This window comes from Carcharhinus amblyrhynchos, unplaced genomic scaffold (genome assembly GCF_965287045.1).
Source record: "Carcharhinus amblyrhynchos unplaced genomic scaffold, sCarAmb.v2.hapA chromosome_217, whole genome shotgun sequence".
NCBI classification, from domain to species: domain Eukaryota; kingdom Metazoa; phylum Chordata; class Chondrichthyes; order Carcharhiniformes; family Carcharhinidae; genus Carcharhinus; species Carcharhinus amblyrhynchos.
Window position 1 is genome coordinate 270,001 of NW_027649957.1, and position 12,726 is coordinate 282,726.

General features: G+C 48.1%; 1 pseudogene; it reads left to right on the forward strand.

Moving 5' to 3' along the window:
• Positions 1–9,942, forward strand: part of LOC145338884 (zona pellucida sperm-binding protein 4-like) — a 255,242-nt pseudogene extending 245,300 nt beyond the window's left edge.
• Positions 9,943–12,726: the final 2,784 nt, after the last annotated feature.

Below are 12,726 nucleotides of genomic sequence, written 5' to 3' on the forward strand. Positions count from 1 at the left end.
AGGATTATTACTTACATGGTGAAAAACTGCAGCAGGCGACGGTGCAGAGGGACCTCGGGGTCCTTGTGCATGAGTCGCATAAACCCAGCCTGCAGGTGCAGCAGGTGGTCAGGAAGGCGAATGGGATGCTGGCCTTCATAGCGAGGGGGATTGAATATAAAAGTAGGGAGGTCTTGCTGCGGCTGTATAGGGCATTGGTGAGGCCGCAGCTAGAGTACTGTGTGCAGTTTTGGCCTTGGAGGGAGTGCAGAGGAGGTTTACTAGGCTGATACCGGAGTTGAGGGGATTGAGCTATGAGGAGAGGCTGAATAAACTGGGCTTGTACTCGTTAGAGTTTAGAAGAATGAGGGGAGATCTCATTGAGACATATAAGATGATGAATGGGATGGATAGGATAGAGGTGGAGAGACTCTTCCCGCTCAAAGGACAGTAGGACTAGGGGGCACAGCCTCAAGATAAAGGGAGGGCGGTTTAGAACAAGTTGAGGAGGAACTTCTTCACTCAAAGGGTGGTGAATCTCTGGAATTCTCTGCCCGTTGAAGTGGTGGAGGCTGCCTCGCTAAATATATTTAAGACGCGGGTTGATGGGTTTTTGATAAGAGAGGGGATTAAGGGTTATGGGGAGAGGACGGGAATGTGGAACTGAGCCACGACAGATCAGCCATGATCTTATTGAATGGCGGGGCAGGCTCGAAGGGCTAGATGGCCTATTCCTGTTCCTATTTCTTATGTTCTTATGTTATCTTCTTATTTGCATGATTTAATGAGATGTACATATATTTTATATACTTTGGAGTTTCTGATCTGGTCCCAAACAATGGGCAGAATAATGGCAACTGTATTCTAATGCAGAAAAGTGTTTGTGATTCATTTTGGCAGGAAGAATGTGGAGAGACAATAATTTGATATATACATATTGTCACATGTGTTAACATACAGTGAAGAGTATTGTTTCATGCATGCTATAAAGCCAATACGTACTGTTCATAGAGAGGGAAACAAGAGAGTGCAGAATGTCATGTTACAGTCACAGCTCGGATGTAGAGAAAGATCAACTTAATGTGAGGTAGGCCCATTCAGAAGTCTGTCAGCAGCAGGGAAGAAGCTGTTCTTGAGTCAGTTGGTGCATTACCTCAGAGTTTTGGATCTTTTTCCTGAAGGAAGAAAATGGAAGAGAGAACGTCCGGGGTGTGTGGGTTCTTAATTATCCCAGCTGCTTTTCAAAGGCAGCGGGAAGTATAGACAGAGTCAATGGATGGGAGGCTGGTTTGTGTGATGGATTGGACTACATTCATGATCTTTTGTAGTTACTTGCGGTCTTGGGCAGAGCAGGAGCCCAGACCAAGCTGTGATACAACCAGAAAGAATGCTTTCTATGGGGCATCTGTAAAAGTTGGTAAGAGTCGGAGCGGACATGCCAAATTTCCTTAATCTTCGAGAAACTGGTGGCGTTGGTGGGGCTTTCTTAACGATAGTGTCAGCGTGGGGGGACCAGGGCAGGCTGTTGGTGATCTGGACACCTAAAACCTTGAAGCTCTTGACCCTTTCTACTTCATCCAGTTGCTACATACCAACTGGAGAACTGCATCCAGTTCTGAGCGCCTTATTTGAGGAAAGGATGTGAAAGCTGTAGTAATGAGTCCCTGGGTGAGATTTGGAGGGTCATGCGACCAATCGGGCCGAGCATACGAATCATTGGGCAGACTGAGGGCTCCCCCAGGCAGTCTGGAGACTGGAGTCGAAACAATCGGCAGCATCTCTCTCACTCTCTGTGTACAGTTACTCCTGGTAATAAATACCTCTCCGGTTCCTCCACTCAGTGGCTGCCAATCTTTCCAAGATATTATCAAGGATTGGAGAGAGAACAGGGGAGATTCACAGGGATAATTCCATGGATAAAGAACAGTCGCTATAAGAATAGATTGGAGAGGTTGGGTCTGTTTTCGGTGGTGAGGAACAGGCTGAGAGGACACGTGGTGGAAATATTCTATTAGTTGCTTACTTGTCCACCAGCATCCTTCACTGGATATAATAGGGACTTTGATCCATTGATTATGTGCCTACATATCTGTATCTACACCTTGCTGCTATTGGTGTTCAGGATGCAGGGTACTCTGTGTGATTGTGGTCTATTGTCCTGTGGTATTCCTGTGCCGTTCCCAGCTCACTCCTCTACAGGTACATTGAAGAGCCACTTGGCTCACTGCTGATGAAGGAGTGAAGGCCGGTTGTGATGCTGCACAATTCTGCTCCTGTGATGGTCCTTAATTCCCCACTTTGGAACGATTAGACCTGCCCTTACTCCATCTCCCTGACAGGGTCCCCAACTGGGATTCAATGTATTCCTGGAGGTTTCATCACACGATCTTCCCCCACGTTCCAGCCATTAGTCCCCAACACCCCCGTCCCTGTGACGTACTGCTTCCACTCCAACCCCATTTTCAAGTTTGCCGATGGCCCCACTGTAATGGGTCGGATCTCAGACAATGATGAGACAGAGTACAGGAAAGAGATAGGGAATCTGGTGGAATGGCGCAATGACAATATTAACTCCCTCAATGTCAGTAAAATGAAGGAGATAATCATTGACTTCAGGAAGTGTAGTGGAGGTCATGTCCCTGTCTATAACATTGGTGATGAAGTGGAAATGCTCGAGAGCTTCAGGTTTCCAGGTGTCCAGATCACCAACAACCTGTCCTCGTCTCTCCACACCGATATATAGATAAGAAAGCCCACCAACGCCTCTCCCTTCTCAGGAGGCAAAGGAAATCCGGCATGTCTGGGCCAAAGGCTCTCTTCTGCCCTGTGTGATTCTACGATTCTGTGTCCACTACGACTCTCACCAACTTTTACAGACGCACCACAGAAAGCATTCTTTCTGGCCGTGTCACAGCTCGGTCTGGGCTCCTGCTCTGCCCAAGATCACAAAAAAACTATAAAGTGTGTCCGAATCTCAGTCCATCAGGCAAACCAGCCTCCCAAACATTGTCTCCGTCTTCACTTCCTGTTGCCTCGGAAAAGCAGCCGGCATGATCGAGGACCCCACACACACCAGACATACTCTCTTCAGTGGGGAAAAAGATATAAAAGTCTGAAAACATGTACCAACCGACTCAAGAACAGTTTCTTCCCTGCTGCCCTCTGACTTTTGAATAGATCTACCATATATTAATCTGATCATTGTCTACACTCTATGTGTAACTCCAACACCATATTCTGCACTCGGTTCTTTTCCTCTCCCCTATGTACTCTATGAACAGTATGCTTTGTCTGTATCACGTACCAGGAACAATACATTGAACTGCATGCCAATACACGTGACAATAATAAACGAGATATTCTATCCCAATTAGAAAGCAGAAAGACTGATCACCCAACTGGATAACTGTCAGCCAAGCAGCCTTTCCCCATTCTCAATGTTTTTTACATCTGGGAAAGAGAAATGTGGAAAGGAAATGGGAAAAGAAACCAATCTTTCTGATTGTTCTCCAGGGCTGGACACAGCAGTGTCCTGGAGATTTCATCTTCAATTCCTGGAGAGTCCAGGCCAATCCTGGAGGGTTGGGAACCAGTGGACTGCACTATGTGCTGATGTCATTCTATATTCCCCTAAATCTAACTTTCAAATCCCACAGAGCTGCTCTAAGTCTCCTCACCCGTTGCCTGGATATACCTTGGCAGGCCATGTTGCTGCCGGGCGGCGGAGGTCCCCAGTGGAGGTCCCTCTACAGAGGGATCTCCCCCCATTACCTTGGGGACCTGGGCTGGAGGGTGTTACACGCAGCAGTCTCACACAACCGTAAGTTATATCGGCTCATGGGCTCCCACGCTTGCCCCTTCTGTGGCCTTGTGGAGTCTGGGGACCATGTCTACGTTTTGTGTTTTAGGTCGCTCTCTCTTTCTGTTTTCCTGAAGAACATTTTATTGATGTTTTGTTTGCACTTCAGTCCCGCGCTCCTGATCTCCGGACACCCGGTGCGGAGAGGGGAGGGGGGGGATGGTGACCTCCTCGTGAACCTGGGCCTGGTGAAACGCACCATTAACAGGTCCAGACAGCGGACGATCGGGGGCGGGGGGGGGGGGGGTGTCGTCCATCCCGACTGCCTGCCCCTCTATCGCGGCTACGTTCATGGCCAGGTGTCCCTGGAGAGGGAGCATGCGGTGTCCACGGGCACAGATGACACCTTTCCAGCCCGTTGGGCACCGCAGGGGTTGGGGTGCATTACAGACCCCAACAATCACATTATGATTGAATGTTTTAAGTTTCCTTTGCACTTTGTTTCTGTTCGGGCCATTCCCCCTCCTCTTGGGGAGCTGCCCCTTTCACTTTGTCCCTGAGTTAATTGGAGTTGGTTTGTTTGCTTTGCCCTAAAAGAGGCAGAGAGTTTGTGTGGAGGATTCTCCTGCAGAATTGTTGAGTTTGAACCAGAAGGAAGGAGGGAAGGAGGAGGAGCCATCGCCTACCTGCTGTTCGGCTGCTGGAGGGTTCTCCCTCCCTGGGGGGAGAGACACAGAGCGTTTCTTTTTACCAACTCCAGGAGGGAGGTAGGAGTGAAATCCCCCCACCCACTGCTGTTGCCCCCAATGCAGGCAACCCCCCCCATTCCTCCTGACTGGGGCACTGACCCTCCTCAGTGCCCTGTCCCTCATCCTCCCTCCTGCTCTTCCAACCTCCTCTCTCCCTCTCTAACTCCCGGGAGAGCCCACCTGACCCCCCCCTCCCTCATTCCCTCTCTGACCCCACCCTGACACCTGGGCAGAGAGGGTCTTCACCCACCCCTCCCTCCAACCCACCCCTTCCTGCCCTTCTCCCCTCCTTCCCCCCACCCTTCTCCCTTCCCCTACCGTCTCCCCCTTCTGCCCCCCTTTCTGCCCCGCCCTCTTTCCCTCCTCCTGCCCCCCTCCCCCTAACCCTATCACTCCCCCTCCCCTTTCCCCTCCCACTCTTCCAAACCCTGTACCCCCATCCCACCTCCTCCCTCTCCCCATCCAACCTCCCCTCCCCATCCCATTCTCCCCCTTCCTATTGCCCCCCTCCCCTCCCCCACTGCCCCCTCCCCTCCCCCCCTCCCCCTCCCTCCCCCTCTTCCCCCCTCCCTCCCCCTCTTCCCCCCTCCCTCCCCCTCTTCCCCCCTCTCCACCCCCCGGGGAATTGGATCTGATGGAAGATGGGGAATCTCTTCCCGAGTATCCCGGGGGACAGGGAGTCTCTGCAGTGGGATTGCGGCCGGATTCCCGGCTGGTGTTTGGGGGAAGGGATTGTCCTGGTTCCCTGGCCGCCTCCTCACCCTCAGGCCAGCCGCTCCTCCTGGGGAGGGATGAGGCAGGCTGGAGATTGGGATGTGGTCACTCCGGGATCAGCAGCGCTGAGTGTATCCCCAGGGTTACTGCTCTGATCCCTGGAGCTCCAGCCCCCATCGCTGTTTCTCCAGTCTGAGAAAGAGCCCAGGTAACAACCAGACTCACCCCCCCACCCCCCACCCCCAGTCTAGTGGGGACAGAGAGAGGAGAGAATCTAACTGGGAAATGGGGTGTTTGTTACTGCCTCACTGTGTGAAGTGTAGGAACGGAGGGAATCCTCAGCTTGAGTGAAAGAGCTGACTGAGTGGTTTGGATGGTTTTAGACCGAGTTCTGAAGGTGGGAGGCTCTGTGACTGGAGTTAGAGAGAATCTCCGGCATGGGATCAGCAAATGTGCTTCAGTCTGGTAATATTTACCCCAGTTCCACAATGAGTGACCCTATCCTGATAGTGCTCACCCTGAGACATCCCAATGGCCCAGTTTAACCGTGTCTGTGGATGCTGGAATCTGGAACCAAAAGAGAATGCTGGAAAATCGCAGCAGGTCTGACAACATCTGTAAGGAGAGAAAAGAGCTGACGTTTTGATTCCCTGACTCTCTGTCACAGCTCTGGACTCGGAACATCAGCTCCTTTCTCCCCTCAGAGGCTGTCAAACCTGTTGAGATTTTCTTTTTGGTTAGCCAAGCCTGTGTTTGGCCACCTAAACTGTGTAGATCGTGTTTGTGCAATGATGTGACTTGGAGTAGTCTTATCGACCTCCAAATAACCAGAGCAGTAAAGGAACAACATCCCCAGGGAAATCCTGGGGACTGGATGGTAATTGTTTAGGAGAACTCCCTTAATTAGTTTGTTCTTGACTCAATAGAAAAGTGGCCTTGCTGGGGAGGTGTAATTGCAAAGTGAAAATCAGATCACATGGATTAAGAGGCATTGACAGTAAAATATCAGTCAACAAAGTAACCTGAGCCTCTGACTATTGTCCCCTCCCCCTCTGTAAATAAGACCCATTGCACCTTCAGAGGTGTACGGTAAGGCTTGAACACTCTTAATGAGCTGGAATCTGAGATACTGGAGTGACAATTGAGGCTGGCTGTGCTTGGGGTAGATGGGTCACCTGGTCTGGATTGCTTGCAGCTCAGCTTGTGAGGGGAGAGATGGTGGAAGGGTTTTCTTGACATCATCCCTCCCAAGATATGGGTGTGTTACCTGTCAGTAGTAAGGATTGAGATTTGATAAAGAAAAACAGGCACTTGGGAATCAAGGAGTGCCACTGATGTTGTGCTGGATATGTTGATGTAACAGAAGGTTATTTAATGGAATATAGTGGATGCTGGCTATGGAAAGTATGAGATGCAAGTGGCATAAAGGCTGGATAATGAATGGGGGAGTCCTGTAATAACAGAAGGTCAGCAGAATGCGCAGACAAGGCTGATGGCATTTGATGGGGAGGTGATGTATTTTGGTGATGGGGATCAAGACAATTCTGAAGTCTGCAGGGGCTGGGGGGCACTGCATGTGCAGCAGTGTGAATATCGGTGCACATTGAGTAACTGTTGGGCTCGACAAGACTGGACTTGTTCCAATAACTTGATTGCTCATTACTCCCACCAATAATAGTTGTTTATATAGCTTTTTGAGTTAACACTTCCTCAATGCTCTGAGGCCCCTAACCACCAATAGGAGCAGTGGTAATAAATTCTCTCTTGCAGTGTGCACAGCTGATGGTCATTTCATCATCGTGATCCCCCAGGAACCTGACCTGTCCTCCCCTCAACCTGTCATCCCTGTATGTGAAAGATGAACAAGAGGCTGAGTGCCAGCCGAAACTAACCACCGGGCAACTGGCGGCCTTCCGCTTTCCAGCCACCTCTTGTGGCTCCAGCAAGCGGGTGAGTATTGAAGGGTCGAGGCATTCTCCCAGTAAGTGAGCCAGCTTCTTATTCAGCAGCCTCTTTATTGCAGGAGGAAGATGGAACCTTGGTCTATGAAACAGATGTCTTGGGCAGGAGGATGATTGAGACTGGGAAGCTGGGCTCAATAACTCGGGACAGCACCTTCGGGTAGGAGGATGGTGGGAGGTGTTGGTATTGGAAGGGATGTGTTACTGAATGAAGCTGCAACTACTTGTGTGTGTCTGCAGCCTGCACGTCCAGTACAAGTACAGAGGGAGGCAAGAGACTGGCTTCCAGATCAATGTCATAGTTTACACGGTTTCTCCACCACCTCCTGCTTCAGAAGATGGGATTCTGAAACTGGAACTGCGAATAGCAAAAGGTAGAGGTGCCCTGGGGAATGGAGAATGGGATTAGTGGGGATGTATCCATACAGGGAGTGACTGGTTCTTGTGTGTCTGTGCCTCTCAGATGGTGACTACAGATCATGGTATGTGGACAGTGAGTACCCCATTTGGAGAATCCTTCGGGAGGCAGTGTTTGTGGAGGTTTGTGTCCTGGGTCGCAGTGACCCAACGCTTGTCCTGAGGCTGCATGACTGCTGGGCAACTCCTGTGCCAGCCCCAAACCATGAGGTGCAATGGAGTCTGCTGGTGGATGGGTAAGGAGTGTGAATGGGAGGGCCAATTGCTTTTGGACACTGAAATGACTGGACTGCTTCTTATCTCTTCCCCTCACCAAATGGCCATAAACTGGTGCAGAGTTGCCTCTGCTGATCAGTGAGGGTCTTGGACAATTCCAGGGAGGTCACATGGGCTGCACTTGGCCAAATGGATCTGCTCCCTTCAAGAACCCGTATGACCCCTTGCTGACTTGTGGCTGGTACAATGGGTGCAGACACCAATGTATTCCAGAAACTAATCTTTAGCAAGATGAAACAAACATGCTGTCTCCATTTCTACTTCTATATCCTCTGCAATGACATCTGCAGCACTTTGGTGGCCCCCCCCCATGGTACATTCTCCAGGTACAGGTCAATGTGTACCATGTTTTTTACATTGGGAATCTCCACGGGTTGTTATCCCAGTGGTTCTAATGATCTACAGTCAAACCATTGTGAATGGCACATACCACCTGTGGTGAGTAGTTTTAATACATTTCAGCTCCAGTTTCTTGGTCCGAAACATTCCTGACTTCCAGTAATATCCCACATGGAATTCTCCCAGCTTGGAATAATGGAATGAACAAATTGGGAAATCTTTCATTGAAAGAATGGAATCACCTCTGGAACACAACACCAGTGGCCCCAAACTAATGTTATTGATATTTAACAGATCAGATACCCCTCCCTGCTCTGACACCATTTGCTGACTGTTCCAGGTGTCCCTATGAGGGTGATGACTATCAGACTCTCCTACACCCAGTCATGTTTTCTGGCCTGAAGTTCCCAACACATCACAAGCAGTTTGAACTGAAATCATTTGTTTTCTTGGACAGAGAGTCAGAGCAGCCTCTGACTGGACAGGTAAGCAAGAAAAATGCAAGCCAAGCCTCCTGTTCTGCCTGGCTCCTTAACAGCCTGGTTCATCCAGGAACATGAAGATCCCCCTAAAATGTCTCCTTTCCATTCTAGGTTTACCTGCACTGTCTGCTCGCCCTCTGCTCAGGATGACTGTGCACCCAAATGTGTCCCAAGTGAGTTCTTGTTTTGATCTCTCCTGAATCAGGATGATGCTTCACTAAGACAGGCAGAGATGATGTTTGAATGGAATATCTGGTTAGTGTGCTGTTACTGGGGGATTCCTCTATCCCTCAGCATCAACAGCTCCTCTATCAATGGGAGGGACCTTTCTATCGGTGGGTGCTACAACTGTGGGCCTGTCTGCCCCCCCTCTGAATGCCCATCACTGCAAACATGGATCTGTTCTGCCTGAAACAAGGCTGCCACCAAGCTTAGTTGGCAATGTAGCAATTTGTAGTGAGTTGTATCCAACATGTGGCTAGGGATCTAAATGTTCTTGGAACTGTAGTGTCATCAATACGTGAACTGTAGTGTCATCAATACGTAAACTGTCACAAGAATTGTCAAGTGATGAGCTGAAATATCAAACCCTAAACAAGCCTTGATGTTTGACATCAGTTAGTGCTCAGATGTCACCCTGAAACTTGGAATCTAATAGCAATGTCGTGAATGTGTTAGCAAGATGACTGATTTCACTAATGCTTGTGCAGTGTGGCAGAGCCTGACACCATTTCAGGATTTCTGCACTTGTGCTAAAGTTTGATCAGAGTGAGGGTTAGTCTAGGCATTTTTGGCAAACTGTATAAATGACAATCCATAATATGAAGGGAGTGTAGACAATCTGTTCTCATCACTTGAGGATTTTAGAAAATTAATCTGTATTGCGTCTGAACTGTCTGACTTCCCAATAGAGAGACGCAGGAGTCCCCGTGACCATGAGGGAACATTAGTGAGTGCTCCTGGACCCATCATCCTGGAAGATGAGGGGTTTCAGTCCAAGAAACAGCATGAAGCAAGTGGTAAGTGGAGACTTTTCAATAGTCCACCTGTGAGCTCTCTGGAATATAATGTCTTCTAATCTTCCATTAGGTGCTGCTGAGTCTTCTGCCTGGCTTGTGCAAGGAGTAGCCATTGGCTTCATGATGGTGTCCCTGTGCCTGCTGGTGGTGATGGTTACAGTGTACAGGAAGAGACCAAGAGCTGTTGCTTCTCAGTGTAGAATCTGAACCAAAATAAACTTCAGATGAATGTGTCCTGGGTGTTGTAGAATTGTTTTCAGCTGGCTAAGGATTGTAGACACTACTTCAAAGCAAGAAGATACAGAAGTTTTAGATACTATCATTGTTTTCATGATTTACTCATTGCCTCTACTGCATCCTGCTTGATCCAGGCTTTTCAAATAATACAAACTCTTGTTTGTGGAGCATGCAATCCAGGTGATGGTGAATCTTGGAGCTTCTAGCTCCAGTGGTTGAGCCACCCTTCATCACAAACATTGTATCAGAGGCTCTAACACAACCTTGCTGCAGAATTGGCAATTCACCTGCCCACACCAGTCTTTGGAAGGACTGTCTGCTTAGTACCACTTCTCCCTGCCCCATAGCCCTGGGGTAGATAGCGGACAAGATGATGAGTATCAGGTCCTTGTTTAGGATCTGAAAACCCCCAATCTTTATTAGCAACCACAAATGTTGTCCAGAAATCCAAGAACATGAATACTTAAACCATTATGGATCAATGACAGATTACTTTTCAGAACATTTTCCCCCAATTTGCTAGTTTTCATTAATTGCTTTGTACAAGTTGAACTTCCTGGGGGAGGAAGAGAGATTAAGATGCATGAGTTATCCATCTTAAGGGATGGATTCCCACATAGCTCCAGAAGTTGCCCTGAAACAATGATGTAGTTCTGGGTGGGATGGTCCAACCATCAGACTGCCCCAGAGTATCAAGACAAGTAGCCTCCTGATAATGGACAAGATCCACTCAATATAGAAATGCATTGGTGATCTATTTAAATTACCCTACTAATATTTTTTTCCTCCAGGCTGTGTAGCTAAGGTTTTCAAATTAAGAAAATTCTGTAAAACTCTCCCTGTGCTGTTCTTCTGGGTGATTTATCTTTGAAGCCAATGCACAGTTCTTTTGGGTTCGGTCTCTAACAGCTTTCCCTACACTATTACATCTCTCCCTAATTGCAGTTAAGCAGCCTCTAGTCTGTGGTAGAATCATTCCTTGTCAATCTGTCATGTCCTTGTTCAGGTCAACATCCTTTCTGTAATTGGGGAGTGGGAGGGTTTACAGGTCACCCCATAAACTTCTGGACTCAAATTGCATTTCACAATAACATTTCTACTTTTGCAAAGAATCTTGGTTGAACTGTTCTAGGAAAAATGACCTGTTATTCTGCTATCAAATGGAGGGAGGTGACAAGTTCCAACTACTGAGGAAATAGCCTGAAATTCAAGGGAGAGACATATTTCCACTGCACAGAAAACACCTGGGTTTTAGTTTACCTCTGATGTAGGCAAAATGCTTAAAAAGCAAACTGGGCATTTTTACTTTCAGGAATGGCTCATGGATCAGTTTGGGGTAGATTTAATTCAAGGTGATAATTAAATAGAATGAACCATCTTGCTGTATGGTTTATAATCCAATTTGTGTTGCTGCTGGGAATGCACCAGGGAACAATTAACTTCCGAGATTTGGCTGAATTTCCAAATCGGACAGGTTGTTTGGTTAAGGCAGCCATTGGGAAATAACCAAGCGAGGAGCTGTCCTAAAGCTTTTTAGTTGGGGGTGGGGAAGCTGTGTGCACCTGCTCCTTCTGTCTGTAAAGAACATTATTCATGACAACATCGAGTCCACTTATCAACCAATCATAACTTTTATACGGTGTAAATTGTTCCCTCCAGTATTATCTGTCCCCCAACCAAAAGAGAAAATACTAGAAAATCCCAGTAGGTCTGGCAGCATCTGTAAGGAGAGAAAAGAGTTGAACATAGAACATTACAGCGCAGAACAGGCCCTTCGGCCCACGATGTTGATTCCAGATGCTCCTTTGTCAAAGCTGAAAGGCAGGGAAAGTGGGAGGTATTTGTGCTGCAGGGGACAGAGAATGAAAGATGAGTCATAGCCACAGAAACCAGGGGAAAGGCTGCTAATGGCAGCCCGTTAGAGAGAATGGAAGGTGTAAATGGCAGAGAAGCTGAAATAAGGGTAAGCTGCGACAGCTGAAGATGTGAGGAATGTGTGGGAGAGAGGTAAAATTGAGGAGAAACAGGAGTTGAAGGGGACAAAATAGAGGGAAAGAGTGGGGGGGGGGAAGAGAAATAAAAGGTAGAACAGTAAAAAGTGGAAACAAAGGGATTGAAGGATAGTATCTCCTGGTGAGTGCAAGATGGAAAGCTTCGTCAGCAATAATCAGAGGATGAGGAGTAGATATTGGAATACAGGTATACATTCATGTACAAATAATATACTGAAATAGAGTAAATCAAGGAGCTGATATTGATTTGTATATTAATGGCTTAGACCAAGGACAACTGGACCATGTTTAGTTCTGGAAAGCAGTGTGCTACACAAATCTAGAATGTTCACCAAGCTTATTGGTTGCCTGGAGCCCAATAATCCATCTTCATTATTTCCCTGCAGCTCGTGACCCCTCCCCAGCCCCCTTGTACTCTGGAGGATGGCAAAAGATGTGCCCTTCTCGGCACACACACTAGAAGTTTTTGCTAAACGAAATGAAGGGAATGTTCGATGTAGATTTTGTTACTTCTAAAATGTTAGAATGTGCTTTTCTGTATGTCTGTACTGTGCACAAGGTAAAGTTTATTTATTAGTCACAAGTAAGACTTACCTTAACACCGTAATGAAGTTACTGTGAAATTCCCCTTGTCACCATAGTCGATCCCCCCCCCCCCAATCCCCCCCCGACTGACTCCAGCTCCCCGGGCCCACTCCCGTTCCCCCCCCCTCGGGCCTGACTGAGAGCGGCGTCGGGAACA